The sequence below is a fragment of the Eubalaena glacialis genome, chromosome 6, assembly GCF_028564815.1.
Source record: "Eubalaena glacialis isolate mEubGla1 chromosome 6, mEubGla1.1.hap2.+ XY, whole genome shotgun sequence".
Taxonomy (NCBI): domain Eukaryota; kingdom Metazoa; phylum Chordata; class Mammalia; order Artiodactyla; family Balaenidae; genus Eubalaena; species Eubalaena glacialis.
The window spans coordinates 79,473,072-79,485,130 of record NC_083721.1 but is presented as its reverse complement, the minus strand read 5'-3'; the positions used below and the strand labels follow the sequence as shown (position 1 = coordinate 79,485,130).

The 12,059-nt window shown below is 36.6% G+C and overlaps 1 protein-coding gene across 4 annotated transcripts in view; it reads left to right on the top strand.

Moving 5' to 3' along the window:
• The window catches only part of TP63 (tumor protein p63), a 220,224-nt gene that overhangs the window by 741 nt on the left and 207,424 nt on the right, over positions 1-12,059 (top strand). The window lies entirely within an intron of this gene.

The following is a 12,059-nucleotide window of genomic DNA, read 5'->3' as shown; positions in this document are numbered from 1 at the left end:
TGGTAAATGAAATCTGAACAGTGTTTTTCCAGTCATAAAGTTATGGGGGATATTCAAGTCGTATGTAGCAGTGTGATGTTGTTAATTTAACAGCATGAGATTTGATGTTGGAATTTCATACTTTACTTTCTGAGACTAATGAGGGAGGTCCTATGATTGCTGAAAACGGTGTGGTTCCAAAGGAGTTAACTTGTCATTCACCATGGTGCCTATTAGAGCCTCATCCCAGCAGTCCAGTGGGCTCTCTGGCCAGGACTCACGGTCACATTGCTCAGGCAGTTAAGGAAACTGTGTGATCTTTTTTCATTAATAAGATTTGTCACCATGTAAACATTAATGTGGGCTATGTAGACGTAGCTTCTTTTCCTGTGAGATGTTTGGTGGGCTGTGTGAGACAGCAGAAGAGGAAAAGTAAGAGAGAAATGTAAATGGAATGGTTGACAAAGTAAGAAAAGAAAGGAAGAAAAAGGAAAGAGAGAGAGGAAGCAAGTTTGTGGTCCTCCAGGTTGAAATGGGAAATGCGAATGGTGATTTGATTCCTGCCTTGCTGTGTGCCATGAACAATAGTAGCAAAAATGAATGGCTCTGGAGTTCACGTTCTTACATAAGATTTCGTTGGAGTTGGGGAGTGGGTGCATAAAAAGCAAAACGCTAAAGATTTTCTAGTTCTCAAAATTTTTTCCAGCCTCAAAATTTTCTACTTCAATAAAATCTTTGAAATAATATTTCTAAGAGGATAATTGTGATGAAACATTTGCTGTATAATGCTTCCCTTGATGGCAACTTTTTTAAAGTAGGTACATGGATCTATCTCAGCTCTGGAAGAAATTTTTTTCTATTGACTAGCAACCCGCATGTCAATCGTGTACACCTCTGTCCAGAGGTATTTCTAGTGATTGATGAGGGAAGCCTGTAAATATAAATACATGAAGAAATTCCTTTTTGGAGTGTCCCGGAAACCAGCTAATTCATGGAGCAAATATCACCTCAGTTTTTGTCAGACTGTAAAATTTAAAATAATAATAGTACTTTAAAAATATTTTAAATTTTGCTGAATCCCTGAACTTTAATCATGGTGAGTGTCACTTTTGGGGAAGGGGGGGCATGTTGGGGACCTGTGAGATGGTGGTGCAGGGTGGTCAGGGAATACTTATTTGCCAAATAAATTGTTTTAGGCAAGATTATGTACTTTCCATTTGTAATAGAAACTTAATCCGCAAGTAAACGAAAGAAAAATATTTGTTGCCGAGCATCTACTCTGTGCAAGGCACTGGAAATACAAAAATGAGTAAGATATAGCTGTAATGTTTATTTATTTAACTCTATAGTACTTATATATTTAATAACATATATTTGTCTCATGTATTTTAACTGCTTTGTCAGATATTTCAAGGACTGAATTATTACCATTTTTCTGTCTAGACTACTTAGTGAATAAATGAATGAATGAATAAGTGGGATATCACTATAAGAAATCTATAATACTATATATTGTCGAAGCAAGAATCAAACAATATTCTCTTTGATGCCTAAGGAGTGAATGAGTTTGAGCTGGTTTTTCTAAGCAGACAACCCTTGCAGTTCTCAGTTTACAAAATCTATTTTAAGTAAGACCAAATTTAATCATTCCATAATCATAGTCATCTACATAGTTAAATTTGTCTTTTTCCTGACCTTGTCTTTAGAAAGAAATTATAAAAGAGAATTTTCAAAAAAGGAAAGAACAGGATTTCTTGTTATTTTTAACTCTAAGCTACCTTAATGCATAAATGTCTTTTTATCAAAAAATAGAATAAATGAGAGCTGCTATTATCATTTACTACTGAATGTTAATGCCATTCCCCAAAAGCCAATTTTAATATACATTTCAAAGTATGATGGTAATCATTCTCTCAGTTAAAATTGAGATTTCACCCTCTGTTATTTTTTCCTTTGCACCTGAACATATTGACACATTATGTATTTAGTTGTGCTCTGATGTGGATGCTAATTTACTCTAGTCTTTACAAAAACTTTTCTGAAAATCAAAACAGTACTTAAACTATAGAGCTTAGATTTCCCCTTTGATGCTATTGACCATTACAAGAAGAAGAGAAGGTGGACAAATCACAGGTTTTGTCATTTTATTGCTAACTTAATTTTAACAAAAATAGATGAAATTATGCAAAATCAATAAATAAGAGCCAAAGGGTAAGATACATTTTCCTTATAAATTAAAACCATATACAATGAGTTCTGTTTACTTTTTGTTAGTAAATATTCAAAATGAATCTAAAATTTAGCATTTTACAAGTTAAACTTTTGTTAATTTATGGTTTGGGTTATAATTTGGGTCTTCTTGCACCCTTTAGTTCTTAGAATTGCCACCTAGTTTTTAACATAAATCTCTTTAACCAAGTAATTCTAAAAGACAGATTAAATTCCTCCAAATATCATCTTGGAAATAAACCAGTTAAAATGATAAAAAGGAATCCAGATTAAATTTTGAAACACTGTGATAGCTGAGGACTAAAAATAAGAGAAAGTAAAACATCTTACTATTTGAACCACTTGTAAAATGATTTTGAGTTATTTTTTTCAGTCACCCTCTACTCAAAAGAAGCTCGAACTGTTAAAGTACTGTATGGATGAGTAAGAAGTATTTCCTTTGTAAATTACATATTGATTGTGAATTTTATGCTTTACTAGCTTAAAGGTCAACTTTATTAACGGTATTTTCTAAATATATCCCAAAAGGAGGAGGAGGGGAGTGGGTGACAGTGAACTTACAATGGAGGATCATTTTATTTGTCAAATGCAGTCGCATAAAGACAGATGTAGTTCTGTGTTGAGTGTCTTCCACTTGCTTCTCCACATCCACCCTACATCCTTCTTGTTCTGAATCCCAGGAATCTGACTTGTGAAGATTGCATTGACAGTTCCTTTTTCCTCTGGTTTCCTCTTGGGTTCAACCAGTGGGCACCTCTAGCAGGAGATCGAAGGGCAGGAGGAGAGTGAATTTGGGGTATATGTTTCCCTGCTGTTCTGCTAGGTTTTCTACTAAAGGCTGCGGGTCCTGTAGGGGCTCTTACCACAGTTCCGGACGTCTTGAGTTTGAGTAACTGCTCTCTCCTCTCCTTTTCCTTCGAGCATAGGAGTGGTAACCATTTGTAGACACTGCTAGCTCCAAAAAGCCATACCATATCTCTTCTCCCTTGATCAATAGTCCCTTTATTAAACTATCTCCATCTACTCTTTTTTCAAACGCTCTTTTTCCTCCCAGGATCATACCCAGTAGAAAAAAAACATGAAAAAGGTGCCCATAGTGTTGTTTACGAGCACATGGAAACTTCAAAAATTGATATAACATTTAATAATATAATTGCTGATGCCAATTAAGGATGTATCCATCCATTTCAATGAGCAGACCAGTTTTTAATAAGGCTAAACCATTAATTTTAGCTAGCTCCAGAATCACTAAGTTTCTCTGTCTGACTGAAAGGAATGAGCCGACATGCTGCAGTCTGTGTAGGTTGTTAGGTCAGTACTTGAAAAGAAGCAAGGCAGAGGACAGGAAGAGCTGGTTCATAAAGAAATACAAAGGTACAGTTTATCAGCAGGGACTAATGTAGCCACCAGTTGTAGTCAAGAAAAATCTGCCTCCAACCCTTATAATTTTCACAAGAATACATGTCAAAAGACCTTTATGACCCACTGTAGTTAGCCAAAAGTATGATGTATTATAATTCTGTATGCCGCTCCTGAGCTGTGAGTGCATTTAAATGGCAGAGAGGCAGGGAAGTGTGTCAGCTGAGGGCACATAGGACTTGTCAAAAGACTATTATCCAATAGTCGTAACTCCACCACTCATTGATTATGTGACCTTCATAAAATCACTTAAGCTATCTAAATCAAAGTTTCCTCATGAGGTAAGTAGGGATAACAACTTCTGGCCAACTGTTCACAACTAAGATATTGAGAATTAAATATTAACCCAACCAAAGTCTGAAATGCACCCCCTTAGGGTATTGCTTAGCTCTACTCTTGTGGGTATGGCACAACAGTGAACTGGAGATTCCTTCCCAGCAACAATTGTGTCCTCATGGAGGCATACCTTAAGTTCCATTTTGCTCTATATCATCTTTAAATTAAGCACAAAGATGATTATCAGTCTTGACATGATCTTGTCTCAATTCTTCTGCTTTAGAATTGAGAAATCTAAAACCTTAGAGAGGTTAAGTGATTTGCCCAAAATCACACACACAAAAATAGTAGCAGAACCAAGTCTAGAATTCAAGTCTCTTCCCTGTTCAATGCTATTTCTACCACAGAACATAACATTTTATTAGGTCTGTATAGAACTTTATGATTAACAAAGTGTTATTCAACACATTACATAGCTGATCCACTGGGGCAGGTGTGGTAAGCAAAATAATGGCCTCCAGAGATAGCCACGTCCTAATGCCCAAAACCTGTGAATATGTTAACTTACACAGCAAAGGGGTATTTGGTTGCAGATGGAATGAAAGCTGCTAATCAGCCAACCTTAAAATAGGTAGATTATCTTGGACTATCCATGTGGAACCCAGTGTAATCGCAAGAGTCCTTAAGTGGAAGTGGGAGGTAGAGAAAGAATAAAAGTGATGTGAGGTGAGAAAAGACTCAACAAATTTTGAACGTAGAAGAGGATCAGGAGCCAAGGAAGGCTGGCTGTCTCTCGAAGCTGGAAAAGGCAAGGAAGCACATTTTCCTTTACAGCCACCAGGAGGAACACAGTCCTGCCAACACCTTGATTTCAGCCCGGTGAGATCTGTATCAAGCTTCCAACCTATAGAACTGTGAGATAATACATCTGGGTTGGTTTAAGCCACATGTTTGTGGTAACTTGTTACAGCAGCAATAGGAATTGAATTCACCACCTAACGGATTTTTATCCTCAAATTGTAGGTATGGAAACTAAAACTTTGTTTTGATTTGTTTGTTTAACTAAAGTATTCCATGAGCTTATTTATTTTCTTGGTGCTGAGTGGGGAAGATAGAAGGTATGAGTAAGATACCATCCTAGACCTCAGGGAATCCAAAGAAGAACTTCACACATAGAAATACTACAGTGAAATGTCTATTTAGGTCTTCTGCCCATTTTTCGATTGGGTTGTTTGTTTTTTTGATATTGAGCTGCATGAGCTGTTTGTAAATTTTGGAGATTAATCCTTTGTCAGTTGCTTCATTTGCAACTATTTTCTCCCATTCTGAGGGTTGTCTTTTTATCTTGTTTATGGTTTCCTTTGCTGTGCAAAAGCTTTTAAGTTTCATTAGGTCCCATTTGTTTATTTTTGTTTTTATTTCTATTTCTCTAGGAGGTGGGTCAAAAAGGATCTTGCTATAATTTATGTCATAGAGCGTTCTGCCTATGTTTTCCTCTAAGAGTTGGATAGTGTCTGGCCTTACATTTAGGTCTTTAATCCATTTTGAGTTTATTTTTGTGTATGGTGTTAGAGAGTGTTCTAATTTCATTCTTTTATATGTAACTGTCCAGTTTTCCCAGCACCACGTATTGAAGAGGCTGTCTTTTCTCCATTGTACATTCTTGCTTCCCTTATCAAAGATAAGGTGACCATATGTACGTGGGTTTATGTCTGGGCTTTCTATCCTGTTCCATTGATCTATATTTCTGTTTTTGTGCCAGCACCATACTGTCTTGATTACTGTAGCTTTGTAGTATAGTCTGAAGTCAGGGAGCCTGATTCCTCCAGCTCCGTTTTTCTTTCTCAAGATGGTTTTGGCTATTCGAGGTCTTTTGTGTTTCCATACACATTGTGAAATTTTTTGTTCTAGTTCTGTGAAAAATGCCATTGATAGTTTGATAGGGATTGCATTGAATCTGTAGATTGCTTTGGGTAGTATAGTCATTTTCACAATGTTGATTCTTCCAATCCAAGAACATGGTATATCTCTCCACCTATTTGTATCATCTTTAATTTCTCTCATCAGTGTCTTATAATTTTCTGCATACCGGTCTTTTGTCTCCTTAGCTAGGTTTATTCCTAGGTATAGATTGCCAACAAACACATGAAAGAATGCTCAACATCATTAATTATTAGAGAAATGCAAATCAAAACTACAATGAGGTATCACCTCACACCGGTCAGAATGGCCATCATCAAAAAGTCTACAAACAATAAATGCTGGAGAGAGTGTGGAGAAAAGGGAACCCTCTTGCACTGTTGGTGGGAATGTAAATTGATACAGCCACTATGGAGAACATTATGGAGGTTCCTTAAAAAACTAAAAATAGAACCACCATATGACCCAGTAATCCCACTACTGGGCATTTACCCAGAGAAAACCATAATTAAAAAAGAGTCATGTACCACAGTGTTCATTGCAAGTCTATTTACAATAGCCAGGACATGGAAGCAACCTAAGTGTCCATCGACAGATGAATGGAAAAAGAAGATGTGGCACATATATACAATGGAATATTACTTAGCCGTAAAAAAGAAACGAAACTGAGTTATTTGTAGTGAGGTGGATGGACCTAGAGTCTGTCATACAGAGTGAAGTAAGTCAGAAAGAGAGAAACAAATATCATATGCTAACACATATATATAGAATAAAAAAAAAAATGGTCATGAACCTAGGGGCAAGACAGGAATAAAGACACAGACCTACTAGAGAATGCACTTGAGGACACGGGGAGGGGGAAGGGTAAGCTGGGACAAAGTGAGAGAGTGCCATGGACATATATACACTAGCAAATGTAAAATAGATAGCTAGTAGGAAGCAGCCGCATAGCACAGGGAGATCAGCTAGGTGCTTTGTGACCACCTAGAGGGGTGGGATAGGGAGGGTGGGAGGGAAGGAGACGCAAGAGGGAAGAGATATGGGGATATATGTATATGTATAACTGATTCACTTTGTTATAAAGCAGAAACTAACACACCATTGTAAAGCAATTATACTCCAATAAAGATGTTAAAAAAAAAAAGAAGAAATACTACAGTGAGGTGCAAGGAAGGGTAGAAGGCCCTGGATGTGCAGGCTGGGAACTGCAAGTGCAAAGCACCCACTCTGAAAGCAGCAAGTTTGAAGGGTGACTTTGGTTAGTAGCATCTGTTAAGGTTTCTCAAAATGCTTCATAGGGAAATACATTTGACTCTTAGGAGGTAACTCAAACTGTGATGCTCAATTTCAGATTCAGAAAAATACAGTAATATACACATTCACTTCTGATGCTGTCAGGAATTCAGAGAGCCGTTACATCGACACCCTGAGACTATGACTTGATAAGTCCAGGTGGAGCCTCGGAATTGCATTGTAAACAAAAACAAACAATTTTGATTCATGTACGTCTCAGACCACTCTTGGGAAAAAACAGCTGTAGGCCTTCTGGTGGTATAAGTTTCCCAGTTAATTTTAGGTTTAAATTACACTGATGCCTCCCTCTGAGAAATTGAGGGTGAGAGGAAGGAATGCAAAAGCAGCATTTTTATCAAGCACACCAGATGATTTGTTTGTATGCACACCCAATATTGAGACAGTGAGACAAACTTGGACCCAATGTCCCAGTTGAAGCTCGTAAAAAGGTACCCCCAGTGGTATGAACAGCAGAGACCACATGCCTTTCCAAAGACAGACTTCATGTTTTCACTTTACTTAAAAGCCAAATGGATTGTGAGATTAAAGTGGCAATTTTCAATCTGTTTCAAGTCAAGAGAGCCAAGTTTTTGATTAGCTGTTTTGTAGCTCAAATTTGTCCTGACAGGGTTTCTATCTCTTTTAAAGAACTCACCAAGGAATACTCCTCAAGCAACAAGTGATGGATGGATAAAGCACTATAATTACGATCAAAGTCCAAAGACTCCAGCCTATGTAATTATGCACTTCCCAGCCTCTGAAAGTCACTTTGTTCCATTTAAAATAGTATGAGACATGGACATGGGGTGGTGTGTACTTTTTGGTTTGTCATGTTTTGGGAAATGACAGTTATTAACATTTCTGTTTTACCTTAAGCCATAATATTTGGGGGATAATTTAGAGGGAGAGAATTGTCACTCTATTCTTATCGTTTGCCTTCCATTCTCCACTTACATCTGACTCTTTTTATTATGAATTAGACTCTTTCAAGTTCAGAATGAAATAATTAAGTTTAGAAGAAGAATTATGAGGGCTGAAAATCTCCTTGCCACTCTAAAATTTCTCGCATCTTTTTTTGTTTCAAATGAACAAACTTAATTTGTCAAGTTGAACAGCACCCATTTGCACTTTCCATGAACTCGTGCAGCTCTCTCATAATTGAGGGCAATACCAGCATCATAATAATAAGACTGATAAAGCATTTTGAGCCAAGAAGTACAAAATTGGGGACTTCCTTGGTGGCGCAGTGATTGGGAGTCCGCCTGCCAATGCAGGGGACACGGGTTCAAGCCCTGGTCCGGGAGGATCCCACATGCCGTGGAGCAGCTAGGCCTGTGCGCCACAGCTGCTGAGGCTGCACTCCGGAGCCCGCAAGCCACGGCTGCTGAGCCCGCAAGCCACAACTACTGGGGCCCGCACGCCTGGAGCCCATGCTCCACAACAGGAGAAGCCACCGCAATGAGAAACCTGCGCACTGCAATGAAGAGTAACCCCCCGCTCGCCACAACTAGAGAAAGCCCGTGCACAGCAACGAAGACCCAATGCAGCCAAAAATAAATAAATAAATAAAATTAAAAAAAAAAAGAAGTACAAAATTGGAAGCTAGTGTGATAATTTAATCAGCCACATGGTTACCTAGAGTAGATTTTTTTTTTTTAATTTATTTACTTTCGGCTGCATTGGGTCTTCGTTGCTGCACACGGGCTTTCTCTAGTTGTGGCGAGTGGGGGCTACTCTTTGTTGCAGTTCATGGGCTTCTCATTGCGGTGGCTTCTCTTGCTGAAGAGCACAGGCCCTAGGCGCGTGGGCTTCAGTAGTTGTGGCACGCGGGCTCAGCAGTTGTGGCTCACGGGCTCTAGAGGGCAGGCTCAGTAGTTGTGGCGCACGGGCTTAGTTGCTCCGCGGCATGTGGGATCTTCCCGGACCAGGGCTCGAACCCGTGTCCCCTGCGTTGGCAGGCGGACTCTCAACCACTGCGCCACCAGGGAAGCCCTAGAATAGATTTTTAATGTAAGCTTTTTTTACAGATGGTGATGTAGATTGAAATAAATAATAGAATACATACAAATTTATGATAGGGGTAACACTGCAATAGAGACTTTTGCCTCTAAAGTTAAGTGTGTCATGTCTTAAGTTTGTTGATTGTCTTTAACTTATCCCCCATGTTGATTGTATTTAACTTATCCCCCAGTCATATCCTGACATTTCATCAAGGTGGTCAATTTTTAGAGCTTCCTTAAAAATATCAAGCTTTAGATATTTTATTTGAAATTCAGCATTAGCTTTTCTTTTTCTTTTCTGACTCAGTGTTTCCATTTTTGTGCTTGAACTTAGTAGTGTCATTTACTTCTTAACTACCTAAATAATTTATTGAAGCTTTCCATGGGAAAACTCACTTTCTTCCAACTTTTTTCATTGCAACCTCCCTTAAGTAAAAAGTGCTAATAAGATGTATGTTTCCATTTTATTTTTCTTTTGAACACTTTTATTCAGGCAATGAATGAAAAACTTTCTTCTTGACAGGATTTTCAAACTAAATTATGAGCAATCAAAAGTCAGCATCTCAATCTAATGTGATATATCTATGCACCTGCATAAGCTATTTTTTAGTATCCTGTAGAGGCTAATGTGGCTTTAATGACTATTTCAAGCTTAGTGAAGAGATCTCACTGGATGACTTCTCTTCACATTAGCACTGGTGTGAATGTGGCACACTTTATAGAATCTTATGTTGAATCATGTCTTCACTGAGTGAAAGGCTTGTCTATGAAAGCACTACTTGCTCTTCTATCTGACATTTGAGGACCCACCTTATCTTCCTACATAAAATATATATACAGTTTTACCTCTAAATCTTGAATATTTTCCCTCTCTACTTTTCTCCTCCCTTTCTTCTTTCTCTCTTTCATAGAAGCTCTGTATATCTTTGCTTCTTGGGAATATAGAATATTCCTGAAAAAGCTAAAAATATCACAAAACAGTTTGTTAAAAACTAGTTCAAGCTTTGCTCTGCAAAAGTAAAATTGGGAATTTTGTGAGAGAAATTATGACAGCCACATATCAAAAATAAAAACACCAAAAAACTGACAAAATATATAACTTCTGGATTTTATTTAAAAATGTTTTTTAGTATTGATATCTAGTTTATCTGAGTGGCTAAGCAAATTTTAAAGGAGTTTTGTAAGTTAGCAAATATTTAAATAAACTGATAGATATTGTCTGTTGGGGTGACAAGGAGGAATAGAAAAAAGGAAATGATAAAGGCTTAAATAGTCCAAGCTTATTGGAAACTACAAAATTATTCAATAATGTTCAGTAAATATTTATTAAATGAATATATGATAAGAAATTTAAAAATTCAAAGTTTTTAAGTACTGGGTTTTGCTATAGCAGATCTTCTAGCAACATCTGAATTAAGTACAAGTTAAAGAAAGATCTTTGAAGCTCAGGTCGAAACATAAATGTCAGAGCACTTTAGATATTCTCAGATGAAATATTCAGATAAAAGTATTTGTGACTTGATATTAATGATATCAAAAATTATTAGAGAAATGACATGTTCTCAACAATAGTAGAAGCCAAAAATCAAATCTAGTAAAACAGTTGTTTTCCATGTCGTCTTCTAGCTCCATAATTTTTATATATAAATTGTAATCATAAAATAATTTCAATATTCTATTAAATAAATTACATAAGACCTTTCCATTTGTCATATATTTTGTATTTATGATAAGTAACCGCATAAGGATTTCATCATATCAATGCAACTTAATACATTTATTTCCCTTATTGAATATTTAGGTTGGTTATTATAAATTAAAAATAGTATATAGCCACCTTTTTTGAGTTATTTTCTTGGGTTCATTTCATGAACCAAATATTTAAGGAAAGCAACTAATACATGTTCAATCTATACAAATTGCTGTGTAATTTACCCTTGTTATTTCATGTAATCTGTTTTTTCTTAGCTACGTAATATGCCCAGTTTGCAGATGAGAAAATGATGCTCAGAGAAATGACTAGCTGAACCAAGATGACTTAACTAGTATGTGGAAGGAACTCTTTGTATTTTCATTTTTACCTGAGTCAGAATTTGAAACCAGGACAACCTGATCTAAAGTCTTTTCTGTTCCCCCAGAATATGCTGCCAGCTAAGAAGTAAGAGGGTTAGCAAATAAAAGTGTATATACTTTTTCAAGTTTCTGGAAAACATTGTTCATTAAAAGGGTATGCCAATAAATTTTGCCTAAGAGTTCCAGTTTTAGATATTATTTTAAAATTTTGCTAATTTAGTAGATGACATATGGTTTTAATTAGCACTTTTTTTATTATTAACTAGGATAACTACAGAAACCACGATTACTAATTTTCTAAGATCTCAACTTCTGACCCTGTATTTTTAGAAAATGAGGATGAGAAATAAGCCACTAAATATCTAGCATTTATTGAATTCTTATTATGTGTCAGAAACTGTTCTATGCACTTTACATATTTAATTTTACATATTTAATTCTCAAATCACCTTAAGAGGTATTTACTAGTATTATCTATTACTAACCAAGAGACAGTAGTATAATGTTTAAGAGACTGGTTTTTGTGACCAGGGTGCTTTGGTTCAAATTCTCTGCCAGTTGTTAGATCTTCTAACTTAATCTCTGTGTTTGTTTTCTCATGCACGATGATAGTCCACCTACCTGAGTGAGTGGCTTTGAGAATTAAATGAGTTAATTGTACAAAGGACTTAAAGACAGCAACTGACACATAGTAAGTGCTGTATAGGCAATAGCTCTTATCCTTATTCTACAGATGAAGACATTGAGGCACAGAGAGGCTGTGTAATCTGCCCAGGTTAAAATAGCTGGACACTGGTGGAGATGAGTAGGATCCTGATTTCTATAACATTATTTTTTTATGGTCATACCTTAATTAACTCTCAGTAGATT